The following is an 11,131-nucleotide window of genomic DNA, read 5'->3' on the forward strand; positions in this document are numbered from 1 at the left end:
GGTGCTGCTCCTCCAGTGCGCCTGCAGCTCTTGGTTATGAGCTCCTGTTGGCAGGCATGTGAACGATGGCACAAATCTCTGCCTCTGTGCATGGCAGTGCCACTCCTCTCTGGGCCGTGCATTGCAGGAGTGCAGCTGAGGCCAAGGCCTGCTGCTCCCTGCTCTCTCATTGGGACTTTCCTCCGGGCAGCTTTGAGGAGTGGGGATGAAAGGCGGCACGGTGGAAGCACGAAGCTCGCCTGGTTTATTTTATTTATATCTGGCGTCTGCTTGAAAGGAAGCCAGCACTATCAGCTCCAGCACCACCGGGTTAAATGAGTAAATGAAAGAGGAGTTTTGCGTATATTCTGGAGCTCACATTTGCTCTTATATGGGCATTCCACCAGGCGCTGCTTGCTGGTACTTTGCTGCTTCTGGTGTGGGACATTCAGGCTCCAACAGTGAGCCAGGGACCTGTCTATGTGTGACAAGCAGGAGGCAACAGAGGGTGGATGAGCTCAGGCTACAGCCACCTCCATTCCCCTGGCCAGGGCTGGCTGCATGCTCTGGCCCTGCTGCAGTCAGGGCATGGCTGTTCTGTCAGAAAGCAAGGTGTGGTGCAGGGTGTTGTTTACCACCCAGGATTCCTTGAGCCAATATTTGATCATCCGTAAGTATTTGCCCTGCTGTGTTTGCTGGTACCTGATTTATCCCTTCCAAACTCCTCAGGGAAACACCTGCCTCCTTCTCCTCAGGATGGATGGGGAGGAGCAGCACTGGTGCAGAGCCCCTGTGGTCCCTGGTGTCAGAGTGTGGGTGCTGTGTGTGGCCCTCATGGGATCTCTGACTCATGGCTAAAGTGATGACAGAGCTCTGGGATGGAGAGGGGAGAGATGTGATCCCTCCATTCTCTACTCCTGTCTGGATGTGGAGAATTTCTGCTTCCTGGGGATGCAGTCAGGTTTGGCAAAGCCCATTCCATCCCCTGCAGCCTCTTCAAAAAGTACTGTCAATCCAGAAGCACTTCCCAGGTGAGGTGAGGCTTTGAGGGCCAGGTTTCCTTGGTCTAAGTCACTTTGATTTGGTGCTGAGTGATTTACTGCCCTAAAATGCTGGGGGAGGGGGCCCAACTGTGGAGGGGCTGCAGCTTGGCCGCGGGCTTTCACTCCCACAAGTAACAGCACAACAGCCTCTTGCTAATGCTCCCCCTGCAAGCCCCATGCCAGCTCCTTGGACAGGGACCCACGTGGCAACAGGCCTGAGCACGGCACAGGCAGCCACATATCATCAAAGGCTGCATTCCTCCCCGGGAGCTGTGCGTGGGATGGAGCTGCAGTCGTGCGCCTGCAGCTGCTGTTGGGGAGGAGGAAGAGGAGGGGGAAGCCCAGAGCTGGGTGGAAGGAGGGAGCGTACCTGCGAGGTTTGAGTATACATCAGACACAGGTGCATCCATTGAGCTGGAGCTCTGGAAGCTCTTGGCAGATTCCGTGTGGATGGTTTGGGTGTGGGGACATTGGGATGTGTGGAGCCCACCAGCTCTTTGCAAGGGTTGTTGGCACGAGGAAATCACAGTGGCATGCAGGGATCACACAGGCTTTCCCATGTTCATGTCTGAAACCCTGACAACAACTATCCTAGAGGCTGCATCCATCCCAGCCCCTGGAGTGATGGGGGAATGATACACAGGAGATGAGTGTACAGAAGGGCATTTTTGGCTTGGCAGGCCTGAAGGGAATCAATACCAGCAAGACTCCAGACAATGATCAGCCTGACCACCAAGTCAGCAAAGCCTGAGCTTGGAGTCTTGGTCTTCCCCACATGAGCTGTGACCTCTGCTGCATGGGGCTGGCATCGGGGTGTTGCAGCAAGCTGCGAGGCAGCAGGGGGGAGGATGCAGCTTTCTGCTATTTTGGAGAGCAGGGAGGAAGAGGAAGGGCTGCTGACAAAGACTGAAACTCGAAACATGACGATGGTGACAAAAAAACCTTCTCCCATTTGGGGAACCAAGTGTATTTGTTTCCTGATGTGATCAGGATAGCTCAAACTGAGAGAAGCACGCTTGTGTTATTCACTTGCAACATCTCAAGTTGGGTGGATTTTGGGGATGGAGCAAAGTCTACCAGTCTCACTCCCTCCAGACCCACACAGGGGCTGGGAGACCCCTTCAGCCAAACACCTAAACCTTAAGCCTGAATCCTTTCCCTCTTTTCCCCCAGCAGCCCTTAGCTGTGCCACCATGCAGGGCTTGCTACCAGCATCAGCTGCCTGGTGGTAGCACCTCAGAACCCAGGCTGCACCAGGTTAAGCCAAGAAGGTGGCAGCTGGTGGCACCACATTTTCCTTCCCTCTAGCCCTATTTGCTGTTGCTCATCCTGCTGCTCACCCTGATCCCCCTCGGGAGTTCTGCTTCCCTCTGCCCCTTCCCGCAGAGAGACTCTCTGACTCTCCTCCAGCTCCTCATCTGCAGAGAGCAAAGTTGTTCTTGAGATGAACAATAAGACAGTCAGTGCCCCAGGGAACCTGTGGTCAAGGCAAGGAGATGCCATGTCATTTGGTTTCTTCTTTATTTTCATATTGGCTTTTATAGCTGCAGATGGGCTCCAGCCACAAATCCAGCTCCCAGTGCCTTGGGTGGAGGCTGCTGATTCAGTCCCTCTCTATTTCTGGTGATGGGCTTATATATAATTTATTCCTATGTAGTTACAGATATAGCTGTGCAGAGCATGAGAATTTCAGTGAGGACGTGAAGGGTGGTTTATGAGTGAACCATCAGTGTGTGTGAGAGGAAGAGCCGTAAACTGGTAACAAGGGCACAGTGCTGGGAGATGCTTCATGCCCTGTGAAGGGGTTCATCCAGGGAAGGCTGAGGCTCACCGCAGACATACCCACATCCTGACTGCAATGTTCCTGCTCATAGAGCTGAGCTGGGGAGTGGGGCTGAAGGTCCATCAGCTTGGAGCTCAGGAGAGCTGAGGATGTATCTGCAGCTCTTCCTTGTGCTGCGCTCGGCTGCACTCCCACCAAGGCTGATAGTGAGTTTCCAACCCTATGCAGGGACCAAGCATGCAGAGAGATGTCCATCAGCCATGGATGGGGCATAGCTCCCATGGATGGGATGGAAAAGGGGCTGCAGGGTTCCACCCCCAATCTCCACAAACGATCTGGGATAGCTCTGATCTGCCTGAGCACTTAATCAATCCTATTTTGTACACGATGCAGAGTGTAGCCTGGGCAGAGGTTACCACACCATGACTCTGCTCCTCACACCCTCTGCTTTCCCTCCTTCTCCTTCTGATCCAACTGCTGGGAGAAATCCCTTTTTATTTTCTTTTTTTTCTCTCTCTCTTTTCTGGAGTTTTTAACCAAACTCCAAAACATCTGGAACAGCTCATGGAGCTGGAAGAGGATTGTAACGCTGAGAGTGGAAATAGGGTCATGGAAACGGAGGCACCCCATTGGATTAATGCTCGAGAGCAACACTTGGGAAGGCTTGAGGTCAAAACCTCACCCCCTCCCTCATAAAGGAAAAGAGTTGGAAAAATCCTGGTGAGTCCCCGGGAGATGTTTGTCCGCACCACAAAACCACTGCCTGCCTCCAGGTGCTGCTCATGGGGTCTGTGCCCGGGGGATGTTTCTGGACCCATTGTGCCCAGCACCCATTGGTACCTATTGTCTTTGTGCATGGATGTGGCACTCTGCTGTTTAGGTCTCCCAGCTCCAACATTTTCTCCTATGTGGCAAACTGACAGGAGGTCGAGAAAGAAGTCAGTATTTTGAAAAGGGCAATAGGGCCCCTGGGGTTATTTAGAGCCTGCCAGCTTGACATCCATCAAGGCTGACATACTGAGAGAGCTTTTACAGAAAGCAATGTGAAGTTAATTAAAGGAGGGGTGTGACTGATGCCAGTCCCAGCAGATGATGAAAATAGATCTCTGCTAAATTCTTCATTTCTGCAGGGCTAGGATTTGGGCTGATAAAGATGATACTGTCAGTGCAACAGGCCTGGCTGTGTGGTTTGATTTGGTGTCTGGTTGTGGTACAAATGGAGCCAGAGTGGAGCCTACCACTTACATTGATACACAGATTGATAAACACCGGTGATGTAAAACCACGATGGCATGCTGATGGGAGGTCAAACATGGGTGCCTGTGGGCTACAAAATGCTGCTGCCAGGGGGAAATGTGGTCACACAGCTGCTTTTCCAGCAGGGCTGCACAGAAACTGGCTCTTGAGCCTCCCCAGCTTTACCTGTTCGGTGGAAAAAAATGAAACCCTTTGGATAATATTTGTAAATGGCTGTTAGAGGGTAAGCCAGCGTGGTGCAAGCCAAAAAGTGCTTTTTTTTTTTTTTAATATAACCACAGATATTTCTAGGAATGAAAAGGGAAGATATGTTTATAGAATGGGACAACCTTGAAAAGAATCTAAAAATGTGAAAGCCATGGCAGAACTGTGGTTTTGGCCTAATTTTTTAGTGGGACAACCCCTAAAAACATCTCCATGTTCCCCTAAAGGGAAGCCAGGCTCCTGGAGTGCCCATGTGTGTGGCTGCAAAGCACTGCAGCAACTCCAAGCTCATCTGTGGTCTTTGCTGCGGCAGTGCGGTGTCCCTGCTCCAGTGTCCCCTGGCCAGGCAGGAGGGTGATATAAAGAGAAAGTCCAGGAAAAGAGCCTCAGAAATGATTAAGGGACTGGAAATGTTGCTGGTGCAGATAGAGTGTTGTACTCGGTTTATTTAATGTGGAAGAGTTTGGGCTGATGGGTCACGGCATCCCTAAAGGTCAGGTTGGTGACAGGGGAGAGTTTCCCAGCTGACAGCCACCAGCAGGGTAGATTGAATGGACGGACACTGAAAGAGCACGGCTTTGGGACGCTTGGTTCATCTGATGGATTCAAACGGAAACCTGGACACCCTGCTCCTCTGCTGTGAAACCTTAAACTCTGCAGGGCACTGCCACCTGCCAGCCTACAGCGGGATGGGACGGGAGCCCCGCTGATGGCCTCAGGCTTTTCCCATCCAGGCGAGAAAACAAGCTGTGAAAAAAAGTAAACATGTCACTGAAGTATTTTCCCTTGCAGATGGGTTGATTTTTTCTGGGCTCTGAGAAAGGACACGAGGAAGCTGCCGGCACACGGAGTGCACCAGCCCTGACTTCACAAATATTTGAATAACATTTACTGTTGCAGTACATGCTATTCCACAACAAACTAAAAAGTAATGGTAAAAAATCAGTGTCACTGGGCTCTAACAGATGTGATATCTGCATGTTTCCTGGTGTCTCGCTCAGCTCTGAGCCCTAGCAGCCACCTTCAGCACCATTGCTGAGCCAGGCTGTTTCTGGGCCAAATCCCTGCAGATTTGGTCATATCCAAGTCCATGAATCGCACTCCAAGACCTGAATCACACTCCACAGATGCCTGTTCCACCATAGAAATATGGGTGCCATTCACTGTGCCCCTTGCTTAGCCCATGGCCGGGCCATTGTTTATGTAGGGCCTCCTCAATGTGCCTTTGTTATTGTGCTCTCTCACATTTCCTGCATTTGAACCCCTTATCACAGCCTTGCCCCGGGAATATGTGCACAGGAGGGTGCGTTTTATGGGCTGATAAGCTTCTATTGCTGGCAGCCTTATTGATGGGATGTCTGGAATCAAAAGGTGGGGATCCTGCACTTGGGTGGGGGCAGGGGGGTCGGGCAGCTCTGTGCCCACTTAGCCCTGGGATGGATCCCCATCTTTCTCCCCTCACCTTTTTTTTTTTAAGCATTATTTTAGAAATAGGAGGTGGCCAATAAAGTCTTTGCCAGGTGCTCACTCCCTCTCCACTTTTGCTCGGAGCCTTTTTGTGCGTGTGCGCGTACAAGTGATGAACAATGATTGAAGAGCTTTATTAGCCCCATGACTAAGCTATAATAGGAAAAACCTGCATCCTTCCTGCCAGCTCGTGGTGTAAGGACAGCAGATCCCAGTGAGCACCCTGCCCATGCTCTCTGCTCTCACAGCCACATTTGAGGGGTTTCTGTTCTCCTTTATCCCCAGATCGCCTGAGGTCAGCCTGGATGGGGCTCTGAGCACTGTTGGAGTTGTGGGTGTCCCTGTTCATGGGACCAGATTGCCTTTAAGGGTCCTTTCCAACTCAAATGAGTCTATGATTCTATGATTCTAAGATGTTTGCCTAAATTTCAGGGACAGAAAATTCCCCCAGGTGTTGGCTGGCCATGGCTGTGCTGACCCAATTCCCTGGGATGTCTGGCTGTCCCAGATCTGGCAATCCTGATGATTCCCAGTGTTTTGGGAACTCAAACTTCAGCCTCCTCCAGCAGCTGGCATTCCTGCACGCACTTGTGTACGTGCAAGGTTATATCATAACAACTTTTTAAGCTACGAGGCTTTTGAAGTGATAGCCAAGGTTTGTTTTTACATGTGTATCGAGCCAAGCCCCTTGTTGGGGTGTTTACAAGATGCTCTTCTGTTTGCGGAGGCTCGCCTCACCTTCTGAAGCAGGGAGCATCTCAGTGCTCAGCAGGGTTGGCATGAAGATGAGCTCAAGCCAGTGTCAGGAGGGAAGGCAAATGACAGCAGCCTTGGAGGGCTTCCTGCTTTCTGCTCAGCTGTGGCCCATGGTGGGACAACCAAGGAGATGTGGAGGAGTAGAGGCAGACCAGGCGGATGTTCTATAGAAGAAACAGGGAAAACTTTAAAATCATGGAGCCACTCATGCCATTCTTCACCCCTCTATCCACACTGTCGGGTGGGGGGACTCACAGTATCCCCAGGAACAGCAGGTTTGCCATGGGTTCCCTGCATTTCTAGGCTCATTTGGGGGTTTCAGAATTCCAGTGTGACCTCCAGCAATGACTCCATCAGGGGCTCATAAGGTGGCTCATCCCACGTTTACTGCTGAGTTTGTGCAGGGCAGCATCTTACAAACACCCCATTGGCTGCTCATTTCCCCACACCCCACATTTCCCCACATCATCCCATATTTATTTGATGTAAATATCCCAGCTGAAATGTCGAGGCCGGGCAAGCAGCAATGGAAACAACCATCACCCACAAGGACTGGGCAGCACATCCCAGCCCCATGTGGGATGGAAGCCGAGTGGTTACACTCAGCCCCTTCTGCACTGCTGTTCCAGTCACAGCTTGCATGGGCTTCCTTGCAGACATCTGGCAGCTGGGCTGTGCAGGCAGCAGGAATGTAACAAGCTGTGCAGATGAGAGGTGCTGCGCTCAGGTTGCAGCCCGTGGGGCAGGGAGGCAGTGTTTTGTTTATAAACACAGGCGGGATGATTAAGATAAGAAGGGGATGGTAATTAAATTAAATTAAGGCTCTGGAAGTCGTTAGATGAGCCTGAAAGCATTGCCAGCCGCTTTAATTCCTATCTCTGCAAAACAGGGGCTCTCTGTGGAGGAGCAGCAGAGGGTGACGGGGGACCATGGGGCTCTCCATCGGCTCACTAGAGATGCAGTTATACCCCAGCAGGGGGATGTGAGAGAGATGGGTGAAAGTAAAGCAGGAGAGAACTGTGAGAGGCAGGGAAAGGTGTGCAGCCTCTTCTCCTCCCTGTGGCAGAGCTCCAATGTGGAGCCAAGGCACAGGAGGACAGAGGAGCTGAATTCCAGCGGGATGCAGCACACAGCGGGACACCCACATGTGTGCAGGCTGGGGCAACCAATCTGGGTTAAAACGGGTTAGGAAGAAAGTTTTGGATGTGTTCAGATCTTCCCCTCAGAGATTGCAGCTCTACCTGTGCCAGCTCAGAGCAAAGGATGCAGCAACACCCAGAGCCAACAAGTCTGCCTGCAGGGCATGGCATGGCATGGCACAGCGTGGCACGCCTGGCTGTGCACCTGGGACAGCACTCCTCTCCTGGGGCTGTGTTTTGTGCACACTGGCACAGGGTGCCCAGAGAGAGGGTGGATGCCCCCCTCCCTGGAGATAACCATGGTCAGGCTGGATGGAGCTCTGAGCACCTGATGAAGCTGTGGGTGTCCCTGTTCATTGCAGAGGAGTAGGACCAGATGGCCTTTAAGGGTCCTTTCCAACTCGATTCTATGATTCTATTTACATGTATATATAAAATGCCTGTCACCATATTGAGGAGACAATACCAACAAACTGTAATCATGGCCTGGATGGATCACCTGACCACAATAAAGCATCCCTTGTCTGGATCCCTGGAGAGGGGGAGAGACCCTTTCCTTTGGGAGAGATCTTTCAGGGATACTGTGAGCAGGTAAATGGGGACTGCACCTTTCTAAGGATGGTCCCCAAGGGGAAGCCAACCCCTTGTGCACCAGTTGGCGTGCTGAGGGGTGTTATGGGGGCTTTCCTCCCATTGATCTCCCCAATTAGTCTCCCATTCCCTTATTCTCCTCTTCAAAGCACTCAGCATCATTAATCTCTTTGGGGTATTAATGCTGGGCTGAGCTACCTCCCCCCCCCCCCCCAGCTCCCAGCACACACTAACAGCTATTGGCTGTGCTGTCACGGCTGTTAAGGCTACAAAAGCTGCAGTAATGTGAGCTTCTGGGGCTGTTGTCCAGAGAGGCCCAGGCACTCCGGCCCCTTTTGAAGGCAGGAATTTGGTTGAGCGTGACCAAGTTTGTCCTGGTGATGGTCCTGCTCCCTGCAAGGTCAGGGACATGTGGCCAGGGATGAGCAGGGGACACTTGTGCACAAAGGGAATTAAGTCCAACATAGGCCAATAAAATTGGCAATTGTAGTTATTCCAACCCATTACAATTGCTCTCTCTTTGGAGACTATTCTGTACAATGCAGGAGAGGTCTCATGCTGTGGCTGTCATGAGCAAATCTAAAGGGGACAGCACACATAGGGGATCAGGATAGCATCCCTGTGCATTACATACCAGGACCTGGGGTCTGCTCTGGTCGCCAATGGGAGATGGCTAATGGCAGGACATGATGCAAGAAGCGCTGGCAGGGCCCCAGTTTCCAGAGCCCTCTTCCCTTGTCCCAAGCCCATGTTTCTGACCCTGATGCCAGGTTGGGTCATGTGTCCTGTTGGGAAGGAGCCCAGCTGTTGCTGTGAGCACTGCCTGCTGGCAACGCTCCAGCCTGGATTTCAAAGCACCGACGTCTCTCTCCTGAGATCTGAGGTGGCTCGGTGGGATTGGGGCAGCTTTGTAATTTGAAACAGTGGGGTTAGCTGGGAATGTGCCGCTGGTCCTAGCCATACAAGGGAAGAGGATCCCACTATGTCTATGGCCCTGCATTCCCATCCTGCCCCTGCTCGGCACAGCACAAGGAGCCCCCAGCACCCATAAGGAGCACTGGTACCCAGAGGTGCTTCCGGCACCCACTGCTCCGTGGGGACAGTGGCCAGAGATGCAGCAGCACAGGGGCACGGGGCTGGGATTGGGGCTGGGGGTTGGATTTCTCTCCCTCTTGTTTTCCACCATAGACTGAAACTCTATGCCGGGGCAGGCAATGTTCAGGGGAATTTGCAACAGCAGATGGTGGGGAAGAGAAAAGGACGAAGCTCTGCCTGCAGGCATGGGAACAAAACACCTCAGAAGGGAGTGAGGATTGAGCAGCCACCGGTGACCAGCCTGCCATGCTCTTATTGTCACAAATGCACAGAGCTGTTCTGCATTCCCTGCGTGCACACACAAACAAGCAGCAGCCCTGCTCCAGATGCATTTTTCCTCTTTTCCTTCTCTCTCTTCCCTCCCCAAAACAAAGATGTTTCCCCAGATGCGCTGGTCGCCATCCAACAGATCCTTTTGTCTTGTCTCTTTTCATTGTTTTCTTTTTCTTTGTATGTGTTTGCTGTCCTTCCAGGCTCAGCACTCTCTGTCTCATTGTGATGGAGGAGCTGACGGTGCCAAACCCCTCATGGGGGTGACACAGTGGGAACCTGCCTACAGCAAAGGTGCTGAAAGCTGAATGGATGGTTGTAGGGCTGCTCATGAGTGACAGCAGCTCCCTTGTGCCAGGGAAGGGCCCCAGATGGAATGTCCCTGCTGTGATGTCCCTTCTGGTCTGCTTGACCATGGCTCAGAAATGCTTGTGTACCCGAGTCCTGACGGTCCCAGTCACCCTATGAAAGAGCCCCTGAGTGCTCAGACGTGGACCCATCTCCTCCAGCTGCCTTGAGCTGATCTAGGAAAAGCAATCGGCTCTCCCTCTAGGCCTGCCCTCACTTAACTCTGCCAGAGGAAATTTCTCCCGAGTTCCATGGATTGCACGACATTTTTGATGAGAGGGAGATACGGAAAGCAAACTTGACCTTTTCAACCAGAGAGTGGCTGCTTCCCCACAAATCTGTGTCACAAAAAAATGCTGGGTTTTATTTTCTTCCCAATGCTGCACTGAAAACAAACAACCAAACCTCAGGCTTTGCTACAAAGCACAATTGTCTCTCCAGCCCAACTCTTATACATTTCTATCCGGTCTTGCCTCCTCGTGCTGCTCCCCTCCCCTCCACAGGCTCGGGCAGTGTGGTGGGATCAGCCTGGGAAGCTGCACTGTTCCCACCAAACACCTTGGCTAGCTGTGGAGTCCTTTTATTGCCGGGATGTCATTCACACTGTGCTTGTTTAACACACATACCAGCTGCCTCTCTTCATGCTACTGCTCTGAGAACGGAGATTCACAAGGACTGAGCTCATCTGAAGTTCACAGGAAGATGGGCTTGGATGGGGACATGGGATGTAAATCCCCTTGAACACTGCATATATTTGCATCTGCATCTGAATTTGCATCCTCTTTCTCATCGCAGGATTCCCCCATCGCAGTGCATTGGAGAAATGCAATGCATCATTCATGGGTTGAGCATGGGATTTTTTCTCACTGCTGTTGACTGGTTTACTTTGCACTGATTTCTAGGGTCTTATAATGACCAGACAAGGACTTCTTCAGTGAAATGAAATGACTGCTCCTGGGCTGAACCTGCAGGACCCAGAGTATCTCCATCTCCTCGAGCAGCCCCAACATGGCACAGGCATGGAACAAGCCCCTCCTCAGCCACTGTGACTGTTTTCCCACTTTAGGACATAACAGAAGATCCTTTCAACAACATTTCCTTTGAAAAATAATCCATCTAACTCTGTTTTTGGAAAATGCTCCATGCTCTGCACAGGAAGAAGTTAATTACTGTCCAGGGGGTGAGGGCGTGTGTTCTCA

This window comes from Lagopus leucura, unplaced genomic scaffold, assembly GCF_019238085.1.
Source record: "Lagopus leucura isolate 7727_CA_CO unplaced genomic scaffold, USGS_WTPT01 Super-Scaffold_760, whole genome shotgun sequence".
NCBI lineage: Eukaryota > Metazoa > Chordata > Aves > Galliformes > Phasianidae > Lagopus > Lagopus leucura.